Source organism: Lathamus discolor, chromosome 8 (assembly GCF_037157495.1).
Source record: "Lathamus discolor isolate bLatDis1 chromosome 8, bLatDis1.hap1, whole genome shotgun sequence".
Taxonomy (NCBI): Eukaryota; Metazoa; Chordata; class Aves; order Psittaciformes; family Psittacidae; genus Lathamus; species Lathamus discolor.
This window is the reverse complement of record NC_088891.1, coordinates 2,656,120-2,668,532: the sequence shown is the minus strand read 5'-3', so window position 1 is coordinate 2,668,532 and position 12,413 is coordinate 2,656,120. Positions and strand designations below refer to the sequence as shown.

The window sequence follows — 12,413 nt, the reverse complement described above, 5'->3', positions numbered from 1 at the left end:
ATCTCATTTAACCACTCCAGCATCTTATAAAAGAAATCAGCATCTAGCAGCTCCAGCTGTGACACTTCTAGCAAACTCTTTTTGATGATTAACTGAGAAATGAGCTGTTTGAAAACTGTTCTTTACCAGGAGTTACTGATTGTATCTAGGCATTGTGATCTGAATATTATGCAGTTTTTGTTCTGTATTGGTAGGGGGGAAATATTATTTCTATATTTGCCTGTATAGCACTTTTCAGTTAATTTTCTTCAACTTAGTTGGCGATACATTGAGTTACTCCTTGGGGATCCCTATTGCATATTAGTCTTGTTTTATAGAATAAATGTGATACCTGTCACTTGCTGGTTTTAGTACCTAAAGTTCATCACCAAACATGTAATATATTAAATATTGTACTACCTCACTCAAGAAATGTCATTAATTTTGAATTACTTTTGCGTGTCTGGTACTCATTTACTTGTGGGAAACCTTTGGAGACTCATGGGAGTGTTGAATCTTGTTTACACTGGGGAGCTATCTTTCTTAGTTTTCTGGTTTGTATGTTGATTTATTTGGCATGTGACTTCTGTTCTTTGTCATATATGGAATCATAGAATAGTTAGGGTTGGAAAGGACCTTAAGATCATCCAGTTCCAACCTTCATATATATAGAAGACCTTACAACCAGCTTTTGTCAGGCTTAGAGATCTGTCAAGTATTTTTAAAAGCAGTAGCTTAGTGAAAGTAAATCCAGCAACCTGTTGTCCTATAAACAGCCAGAATTAATTAATCATGGAAATATCCCCTCATCCTGCTAATATTAAATCCTCATTGTGAAAATTTCAAACAGCAAAGAATAATTGCATCAGAATTTGGAAATGTTTTTGGAATTAAATTGAAAACTTTTGGTTTTTTCCTTCATCCACAAGATTGTTTTGTTTTGTTTTTTTTTCTTTCTCTCCTGTTCTGTGCTTCCCCCATTGCCTTTGGTTACTGCTTGAGATCAGCAGTAGAGGTTTTTGTCAGCCTGTATGCGTTGTCAGGCATTTCAAGTATGCTGTGCATCTGTGAGCTACCATATTAACACTTTCTGAAGCTCTGCTCCTGGTGTAATGGAATTTTGGCCATGTGAGTCTCCAGTTACTTATTTACTTTCACCATATACAAATCTGTCACTTTGCAAATAATCTCAGATTCTTCCCTCTTCTTTTTCAGAGATGAGAACCTCTTGATAGAGAATGAAAAGAGCTCAAATTACTCGGCTAAAGTGAAATGAAGATTCAGTGAGGTTATATGATTGCTGTCTGTAAATGCATGGAGGACCTAAATATCCAGAAGGAAGGAAGTTATTTAGGCCTAAAGGCAATGCTGGCGCAAAATCAAACAGATACATATTGGCCATCAGTAATTGGATGTTGGAATCTACAAAATGCAGAGGTGGAAGGTTCTGCAACATATTATGATGGGTATTTGACTCCCAGAATGTCCTGCTGGTTTTAAAATATTGAAGCTTAATACTTCTAGGAATGAGTACATGTGATACTTGGACTTCCTGGCAGAAAGGAAGGGGAAAGAAAGGAAATGAAAGAAGGGGCTGGATGATTCAGGATGTCCTGGTTTCCGTTTTATCTTGTCCTCTGTTTTCATCCTTATTTGGTGATGGGAACTCTTTGACTAGAGTAAGAAAAAGCTTATAGCACGAGGTGTAGGGCTTGAAGTATGCAGATGAGGCCTGGTTCTCGCTTACATGACTTACTTTTTTTTTTTTTCTTTTGTGTTTTACCTTCCTGCTTTTTTACTTTCCCCTGGCCAGGTAGTGTGAAGGAGAGTTAGGGTACTTGCAATTTACATATATTTATACTGGCTGTTTTAATGACAATTTCAAAATGTTTTTCTCTGACAGCAGTTTTTATTTGTAGTGATTATTTTAATTATTTGTGCAGGATGCTGTGGTTCTCTCTAGGGCCTTCCAAATTCCCAGCTACCCTGCTGCACAATAGACAGAGCTTACAAAAAGATTTTTCCAAAGCTTCACTTCTGCTTTTGACACTTCCTGCTGAGAAGCAGTTGTGCAGGGAGAGTGGAACCTGTGCTGCTGTTCTTGAGCTTTGTGTTGCTTCAGATCATCAGAATGAAACCAAGATGACACTGGCCAGTTGCAGGTTTAATTTTATTCTGGCACTTTTGGAGCTGCACAGTTAAGACTTGCACAAAGATTTTGCAGAGAAAACAGGGTGAACACCAGACAAACCTGGAAGAAAATGTTAAAGCAATACTTCTCTTCTGACTGACTGTGCTGGGGTAGTTACAGTCTTAGGACTTAAAAGAAACAAGAACAAAATTTCTACTTTCTGTTCCTTTCAGACTTTTGACTCCCTATCCCTTTGAATGTCTTACAGTCATTAGTCTCTAAATCCAAACTAGACCTAGAACATGAAGTAGAAGCTCTGCAGAGAAGCCGGAGGGTGGGTTTCAAAATAATGCCACTTTCTGTGTTACAGTAAGAGGCTTGTTCACATGAAAAGAAGGTTGCTTCGTATTATTTTCTAATTGCATCTTTACAGAAAAGCAGAGGGAAGGATCATATTTATGAGGAAGTTGCTTTAATATAAAATGCTGGTGAAGATAAAGGATAACTAGTTTTATAGCTTGCTGTACATAGCAATTACATATACTTAGATATTAAATGAGATCACAATGTTTGTTATTTTAAATTCAAAACAAATACTAAATACAATTGTTACATTAAGTTTTTTGAGATGGCACAAAGTGCACCTATAGTTACATATTTCTATGTTACAGCCCCATAATATATTTCAAGGAAAAATCACTACTTGCATTCCTCAAAACCTATTATGTATAGGTGACGTTACGTAGTGAGCTTTGAAGTGTGCTGGTCTCAGGGAAGTGCATTAAAATTTATTAGTTAAAATGCCCATGTCCAAAAGTATATGTACAGGAAAAATTGATTAAACCTATGCCTTGAGATCCTACATTATGTTTAATGAAATAGAATGTCTTGGCATATAATGAAGTCTGTATTCACAGCCTATTTTAAAAGTGCTTACTAGAAAAAATGAAATAGTCAATACATTTTGTCCCTGAGCACAACAATCCAATGAGCATTAGAATTAGTTTTTTAGTTAACTTGTCTCTTGCGGAAGGATTACTGCTGCAGTTACCAATATGCATTAATGGTTGTCACTGCTTCAAACTTCTGATTACAGAAGAGACTTTCTGATTGCCTTTTCTGTACATCAGTTACATTTGGGTATGTCTACAAACTACCTTCTCTAAAGGCTTACTCTTTACTTTCACTGAGTAAAGGCAACTTCCCTGTCTCTGGTATTGCAACTTGAACCTTCCAGAAGAACTTGGGACCTTGATTAAATACAAAAATGAAAACCATGTTTTCAAATTAAGTGCCACTGACTGTGTGTTGTGTAAAGTGTTGACATTGCAGAGGTGGTTGGGGCTGAAATGTCTTACAGTCATCTGTTTAAAGAATTCCTAAATATACAAACTGTGTATGTGTTTTAGCAACAGCTAGTATCTTCCAAACCAAGCCTAAACTGTGATCTCTGTACTGGGAGGACAGGGACAAGCACATCTCAGACGTGATATAGCTGTAATGCAATGTAAAATGAGCAAAGTAGGATTATATTCTTGATCGGGAGGACTAAGGACAGTATGACAGATGAATTCTGGCTTGTGTTAAATTAGATGGAAATGTAAACACAAAAGTGGACAATAGAATTTGCATCTTCCTTTAATATGCTGTGAACAGACAAGTCTTGGAGAGGAATTTAAGCTGCTAAAGACCCATGGCCATGCTCTTCTTAGGAAGCATATTGTTTTTTTAAAGGCATGGTATGAAAGTAAGTCCAGAGATGATGGTGACTGGAAACAGGTCATCAGGCACGATGCTGCTGCCACTGGTGGTGCTTAGCCCATCCTGAACAGTTCTGTTTTTTTTTCTTTCTTTAAACTATCTTAATTACAGTGCATGTGTGCCTTAGAACTGTTCAGACCGGAGAGTAATATTGTAGAAATGGGTGACTGGCAAGTTCCAGTCACAGGTTAACAGCTGCAGTTTTAATTTGCTAACTTTTTTCTTTTTATTTCTGCTTGGACTGGTTTTTATTCTGTTTAAATTGCATTTAAAGAAGCCCCTGAAGAGCTGGATGACCTCTGAGTACAGCTGCCTGTATTTGATAGTCAATGAAGGACTTGGAAATTATGCAAAACTGGTTTGAACTCCACCTTATATTACAATTTGGAAAATAAATGGTTGCTTCTTTACTCTGCATCTTGCAATTTTAATGTTTTCAGTATCTTTCTCAAGGAAACTTCACTTTGGGGTTTGTAGGAGTAAAAAGGCAGATTATCTCCCATCATCTGTAGTGTGGGTTGTGTTTTGGGGTTTTTTTTTTTCCTTGTTTTTAAGTTTGTACTGTAAAATGGAGTGGGGGGAACAGCATAACCAGTGGGCTGTTTCCCAGTAGACCTTCCAAGAGGATTTGTCCTTTGTGGAATAATTTCTTTTGGTCAATTTTCTTGGATGTGAGTTTAGGAGAAATAGAAGGAAGATTTTCAGAGCTGCTCGCTTTGATGCATGCTGGGTCACTTCTGAATTTATTCTGGAGGTTTTTTTCCATTGTTTTTAAAACCACAAAGTCTCTGAGGAGGGCCAAGCCCCTCTGTGGAATTCGTTTGACTTCAGGGGAGCTTTGCACCCTTGTGTAGTGTTCTGGAAGATTAGGTCCTGGAATTTTATGACTGACCTGGCCAGATTGCAGCTGCATTGAATACGAATGTGGAATTACTGCAAGCTTGTAAATAGTTTTAAGAAAAGAAATTCAGAAACGAAATTTTCCAGTTTTGGATTAAGGCATATTCAGAGCATTCTCTTTAAATGTGCATGGGTCTGGCCTAGTCTTTCATTGAATTACAAATAGAATTTTAATAATTCTTAGAAGCTAATAGAACATGTGATCTGTTACAGTGGTGGAAAATAACTTCTTACTTAGCACTTAACATTGTTTCTGGATGTTTGTGCTGAAAAGATTTACAGTTAAGTATATACAAGTAGTACAGAAATTAACACAAGTGGCAAAGTGACCTCTGCTGTCTTTTCTTGCTGGGCAGCTTTTACTTTACAGTTATGGGTGTAGGAGAGATTTTAAGGCACTTAATACCAAGATGACAGTAAATACCAAGTCTTGTGATGTTCTTATGCTTGTATTTAAGTGTAATGACAGCAGTGCAGGCATATGTACTGCAAAAAGCCTAAATCAGTTTTTGAGAGTTAAATAAAAACTGGGTGTAAAAAATAAATGTATTTGTGCTCCAGTGAGATGAAAGCTGAGGGAAGTGCAGGCTGTCATACCGATACAGCCACTTTCCCTTTCATATCCTTTACAGCACTGGTGCTGCAGGTAGAGTTACAAAGGTGTGCTTTCACAAGTAAGCATCTGAAGATCCTGCTTCTTCTAAAGTCCGCTCCTTTCGTTGCTGTGCCCATGTCTCCCTGATGCTTTTCTTGTATCTACTCTTTCAGAGGGTCAGATGTGTGTGCTCATCTGACTGACAATTTACCCAGCAAAGAAGCCCAAATTCTATCCTCTTGCACTCACAGCAGCATTGATGGAGCCACATGATGAGCTAAATGAGGGAAATAATCTGGCTGAAAACTTGCAGTATTCAGGTTAATTTTTAATGGATCTGTTACCTGAATTGGTTATTTAGGAATGAATAGCTAGGGACGGAATGGGGCAGAGCCACCTGCTTTGGCAAAAACCCAATGACAGCAGACTCGGAGTCCAAGAGGTACCACTGAGTTGTTGAAATTCAGTAATTATTACAATTTGAGCAGCCCATCTTTTAATCGGGTGGTTTCAGGTCTCTCTCTCAAGAGTAACACATTACGGTGTTACCTAGAATACCTTCCAGTGTTACCTGCACCAAATAAGGCTTAAAAAAAGATTGAAAGGGACTAGGTAAACCGCATATGTAGTGTAATTATTTATTTGGTATAACAGTGCTACTGGGTCTTTGCTTTAGCAGTAGCTTAAAAACACCCAACATGAAAGCTGTGGGGAATTTACAAGAGACATAAAATACATCAGCCCATCATTTGGGTGGATACAGAGGAAATATTTTAATGTATACAGGAAAAATGCTCTGAAATGAACTGAGGAAGGAATTTTGTTTTATGTGTGGAGCCTAGATGTTCCCTTTAAATGATTTAGTTTGAAATGTTCCAGTAAGAAGGCTTTTCCCCCACATCGCCTGTGTTACCCTTTTTACAGCTGCCTTTGTTCTCCCATCACTGCCCTGGGGATTGACTGAGCTTTATGAAGTGTATAGATTCTACTGCCAGAACACACAAATGTCTCTGAGGAAGCAGCATCAGTTTCCAGCTTGCTGAATTTTTGGGGATCAGGTTTTTTCTTCTGAAGACTTAAATTTATGCTTCTTAAAGGAAGCAATGCATTATTTTTTTTTTTGGTTGTTTTTTTTTTTGTGAAGACTTAGGATGTGTTGCTATTAATTAGGAATTGGCTGATTTCTGTTTTGCTCTATGTTCAATGTTACTTAAGCAAAATCTTGGTTATACTTTGGAAGGAATGAGCACAGCATTGTGCCAGTTGGCGCTCAGAGGAATTGAACAGCTAGGAAAAGACTAATTCACTGCTTGGTGGCTCTTTGCAAACATCTGTTGAGAAGCTGTTGTCATCCTGAGTCTTGTCTGAAGAAGAGGAGAGTGAATTCCAGCACAACTTCTGTTTACTGACAGCTGGGGATGTGGTTTTCATCAGGGTTTAGTCACCCCAGCAGAAGGAAGTAGTAAGTGGTATCTGTTCTGGGGTGGCACGGGCTAAAGGAGCAAGAAGTTGCCCAGAGAAGCTGTGGCTGCCCCATCCCTGGCAGTGTTCAAGGCCAGGCTGGACACAGGGGCTTGGAGCAACCTGCTCTAGTGGAAGCTGTCCCTGCCCATGGCAGGGGGTTGGGACTGAATGAGCTTTAAGGTCCCTTCCGACCCAAACCATTCTGTGATTGCCTGATGAAAATTGGAAGCAGATGATTTTACAGCCTGAGAACTAGGACAGATACTCCAACAGTGTGTGTGTGATGCTTTGGACGAACAAGTATCTTCTTAAAAGTCTACTTACGGGGTTTTAAAGCAAACTGTTGGAACTTCCTGGCAGCTCTTCTTCCTTGGGGTATTTTGTACAACTCAGCATTGTCCTGTGCTTTTCTAGAACCTTTTCTCTGATGTGGTGGAAAAATGAGTCAGCAGATTTAATGCAGGCAAATACAACAGTCACAGAATGCATGTTTAACATTCAATCTGAATATAGATGTATGTAGATGTGTGAATATTTCTATATGTATTGGTACAGCCTATGCATGTATTAAGTAAAAATTAGTAATTTATTCCACTAAGTGGCTACGCTGACAAGTGCTGTGTTACACAATCCTTCCATTTAAAGTACAGGCAAGGAGCTAAACCTTCCATCCACTGAATCCCGGTTATGTTTGGGGATTTTGGTAATTTGTTTGTTTTCATCTCCACATTCTGGCAATTTCTTGTGCTTCTGTGCTACTTGCTCCACTCCTGCACAGAGTTGTTTCAATTCTAATCCTGGCTTTTCCATAAGCCTTGTAAACCGATACTGTAACTTCATCTTTTGTATTATTGTAGTGTCTCTCAGAGGCTGTGTTGCTACCACATAAGGGAGTTGTGAGGATAGTGTTACCATTAGTCCTGCACATTTTTATCCCTTGTTTTTGTCATTGCATTTAACTCTTAGTTCAGAGGCAAAACAATGGAAAAGCAGGACTTGTGTAAATACATGTGTCAGTGCATGATGAGAATTTTATAACTTCTATCTATCTTCTGGGTTTATGTTCTAAATATCCAATAACTAAGTTATTTTTTCTGTCCATAAGGAGCTGTTAATTATCTTATGGTTCATTTGTTCTGGTTGTGTGTAGTGCTGGCTGGGAAAGATCAGTGATAGGTGTGCAGATATGAAAGGGAGACCAAGAACTTGGATTTCTAGTTCTGGAGGTTTAGCTCTTGAATTTCTTAATTTGAGACAGCCAAGTTTGTGGAAGACTTTGAATTCAATGCTACAGTAAGTCCTGAGGAAGCCTTTATAACTGAGCACAAAACCCCCAAACCACCAGCTGCATTGTTTAACCACAGAGCTAACCATGTGAAAGGGTGGCTGAGCCTTGCTGGCAGCTCCTGCCACCATCCAGGATAAAGGGCTGTGAGCCTGAGTGCTGGCTGGGAACAGCTGCCAAACATCTGGCAGGAAGAGGCTTCCAGGGCAGGAATCCAGTATCTGTCTGGTTGTGCCGCTGCTCGCTTTTGTGGTTTTGCTCTCTTCAGTGAATTCTGTCTTCAGATGATATTGGGCATGCTTTAGGTTATTTAGCAAAAAATTAGTCAAGATGTTTAATGGGATTTTAAATGCTTTTTTGCTAAGGCAAAAGAGGGGGGAAGCTTTAAGCACAGATTCCTGCTCAGCAGCTCAGCTGATGAGGAATTGTTCATATTGTCTTGTTGGTTGGAGACTAAGCTGGAGACTTAAAGTCCTAGCTCGGATTTTCTTCTTTCAAATGCGTGACTGAGCTTTAGACAAATGAGAATTCTTACATTGAATTAGTTTGGCAAGATACCGCCTTTGACAGAACAATACCTTTCTGATAGTTTTGGTTTACATACCTTTTACTAAGAAATAGATTTTAATCAAATTGCCTCTTACTGGGTTATTTTTTTCGCTGGCTTTATTAAACTTCAGTATACCCCCTGCTATGTCTGTTGTGTTGTGAAAGTGGAACAGCATTTTCAGATGTTAAAATTCATGCTAGAAGTGTGCAAGTGTATTGGGCAATCATATACTCACCTAAAGGCAGAGACAGCTTACGAAGGACCTCTAACATGCTGCAAGGATTGAAAATAAGCAGCAACTGGGGAATACTGTATTTTTCCAAAGCAAGACTCCTTTTCAATTATAATGAGTTTGAATCTTGTTGCATTGTTGTTTTAGCTGCAGGTTTTATGAGTCTACTGGAGTTAGCCCAGATATAGACACCTGTGCAGTAAGCTGTGAGCCTACTGTAATCGCTTCTATCTTCCATGTTACTCTGTGAACTCTTCTTTGCTAAAGGAAAAGCTAAATAGAAAATAGCCTTATTGGATTTGGCACAGTCACATGAAATAGTAGTCTGTCTTTTCAAAACCACAGAATGTCTTCATGTTCCTAATGCTTTATTTCAGCTCCCTGATTGAGGTTGTTCATGGAAATTATGTAGTGAACTGCCTACTTTCTTCTCTAAACTGACAGCTGTGTAGGCTTGGGGAAAGCATTACTGTCACTGTTCTGGAAAACAACCCCCAAGCCTGTATCCTCATGTGACAGGAGATCTGAAACTGAGCGTACTTCTTGATGCTTTCACTCATGCTAATTGTTCAGCTTGCAAAACTGATAGTAATAACTTTGAACAACTATTTGACAAATTACTGCTGAAGACTCTGTCAGACTTTCTTCCTCTACCATCTTTTTCTCTTCCCTCTAAAGTAGACTTCAGGGTTGAGTACAGCTTTAATGTAGCTTTTAGGGTTGAGTATATGATTAACTTATCACTCATGTGAATTAAATTCTCAAGCATTTGGGGAGTTATTAATATGAGTTAAGAATAAGGATTTATTTTTCTGGTTTTGTTCTAACATTAAGTACTAGCAAGCTAATGGCAGCATTTCTCTCCTCATTACTGGTTCAGAGAGAGCTAGTATGCTCTGAGAAGGTAATATATCTCTTCCAGGAGTTCTTACTTCAAGTGCTGGGGTGGCTGCTCCCTAAATCATGAACTGAGAGGTCTCTTCTTGCCTTTTGCCCATCTTTGTGTACAAGGTAAGAGTCCTCTGCAGACTGTGCTGCCCTTCCCTGCCCAAACTGTGTGCTGGAAAACCAGGTTTGCTCAGTAACTAACACATGAGTATCTCCCTGTGATTCTCACCTGTACATAATATGCATGTTTGCAGTGGATATAAGTGGGGGGGGTCAGTCTTGAAAAGGAAAGTCTGAAAATACCTTCAACCATCCATTAAGGGAACAGTATGACAGGCTCAAAAAGTGACCTGGTAACCTGATGAAGTGATGGCATTTGTGACACATCTTGGTCTTATCAGCAGACTCCTGAATGGACATGTGCATCTCTGGGAAGCAGAGGACAGAACATTTCATCTAGTAGCAGCTAGAGGTGTTGCTGTGCTTTTTCTTTGGTTGTTGTCACCCAATTTTCTTTTTCTAAACATCTGCTTTTTGCCATTCTCAGGAGGTGAGATACTGGGGTGGGTGAGCCCATTCGGAAGGTCTTAGGTGAGCTTCGATACAGGTGAGGTGGCACTGAGTCTGAAAAGCTCCCAGTATCCCATGCTGCGATTCTTTTGAGAAAGCCTTTCTCACCTTTGGGATGTAACAAAAGCCGGCTGTGGAAGGGGTGGCTGTGGGTCCCCTCAGGATGTCAGGTTGCAGTTGTCTTCTGGCCTCTAAAATGGGGATTTTTGTGAAGCCAAAATTGATATTAATAGAGGTGAAATTCCTTCACACACAGCAGAGAGTGGTTTTTGTGTGGGGAGGTGGGGTGTGCTTGTGTGCATCTTGTAAGAGGCTGCTCTCTTAATTCTGGTCTGCATTTGTTTTAAACTTCTGAGGTTATGGAAGTGTCACATAACTGGGAGGAGGACATTGCACTGTCAGCAATACTTTGAGTACAAAAAGGAAGAAGTAATGTTGACTCAACAGGAAGGATCATACCTGATAAAGAGTGAGTGGAGACCCTCTGCACCACCTGTGCCTGCTCTTGGAAACCAACAGCCAACTCCCCCAAAATCTTGCCCTGGGTGTATATTCTAACTTCCAGCCTAGTCTAGAAGAGGGAGATCTTGGTATCTGAAGTCCAGCATCTAAGATACTACACTTTGTGCAGTGGTGTTGTCTGCTGGCTCTAGAGCATTTTTACCCATTTCTGCTGCCTGAGTAAGAACATATTTACAGATAGTGCTCTGTGAAATTACAGTGTGTCCTTAATGAATGGAGAAACCAGCACTGACCTCCTTGTGGCTTCATTCAGATGGTCACATTATGAAAGCTGGAATTCTTTCCCTAGTGCAGTATGTTTAGTATGTGCTTGGCTTTAAAACAGATAGCAATAAATTAAATGATAACCTATTGCTTTAGAGTAGTGCTTGGAGCAGTGAAGCATTGAGGTGATTTGATGGAACTCTGGCAGAGGCAGAGTGCTCTGACAGTGAAGAAAAAAAAACAACTCCAAGACTGCAGCAGGTAATGGTGATGAATTTTAATAGGAATCTTTTTGTCTCTGAATAAAAGTTTTATATAAGATTAAGTCACTACTAGTGCTCCTTCTGGAGGCAGACATTAGCGCACCAGTGTGCTGCTACTTTTAGCTAGCAAAGCTTCCTTAATGTTTTCGTGTCTTAGTGATCATAAAATCATAAATGGTTTGGGCTGGAAGAGACTGTAAAGATCAGTGGTGAACTGACTTGAGCTTTCCCTCTTTATTTTGTGTGTGTCAGTTTAGTTTCATTTATAATACTTCATATGCAATGATTTAAGTAGCCACCTGTTCCTGTGTGTGCTTTGCACTGCACCTTGGCTGTGATGCTTTTATATGGTGAGGGTCCTCATAGTTACTTGCCGGGGGATAGTAATCTTACAGTAGTTGAAGTTAAAAACTGAAACTGGAGTCCTGCCTTCTAAAACACTGAGTGTCGATTGCCACCACCAATTCTGATGACACAGATACTCTTTAATTATTTATCTGTTTACATTTTAAAGAAATTAATATTTAGTGCTTTAAGCAAAGGACCGGAATGATAAAGACCTCTATTCTGTCCTGATGTGTCATTCAATTATCATAAAACTAACTGGAGATGTTACTTCTAGTTATATTCTGATTAGTAATTCTTAAAAGGCATTTGTCGCGTTAGTATCTTCAGATTAATTTGCTTTACGGTTACAGACTTGGTCCTGAAAAATCCAAGTGACATCCTAAAGCCTAATTGCTCTCATTGTCTTACTCATCGCTGCATGTAATGAAGGTTTTGCTATTAGAGCTTGGAATTCTGGCGATTTTGCTTTCTGGTTTGCATTTTAGAAACTGGATTTCAAAAGCATCTTTCTTAATGGTTATCTTTAAACAGAGTTTGTAAGTCAGAATGATTTTAATGTTCCTATAAGCCAGGCTTATCTATGCAGGGAGATTTCTCTTGGTGAATATTCTAGGATATTAGTTGTATGATTATATTCCAGTATGATTATACTTGTGTAAAGCATGGTATGAGTACAGAAACAAGAGTGTGTTTCTCTGTGTAGCATAGCCTGAAGATGAAG

At 39.1% G+C, this 12,413-nt stretch overlaps 1 protein-coding gene and 1 long non-coding RNA gene across 2 annotated transcripts in view; both read left to right on the top strand.

Moving 5' to 3' along the window:
• MAP2K1 (mitogen-activated protein kinase kinase 1) overlaps nt 1-12,413 on the top strand; it is a 33,567-nt gene that overhangs the window by 1,563 nt on the left and 19,591 nt on the right. The window lies entirely within an intron of this gene.
• On the top strand, nt 996-4,286 carry LOC136018745 (uncharacterized). Its single transcript, XR_010614555.1, has 2 exons — nt 996-1,107; nt 1,195-4,286. It is a non-coding gene; the product is annotated as an uncharacterized LOC136018745 (long non-coding RNA).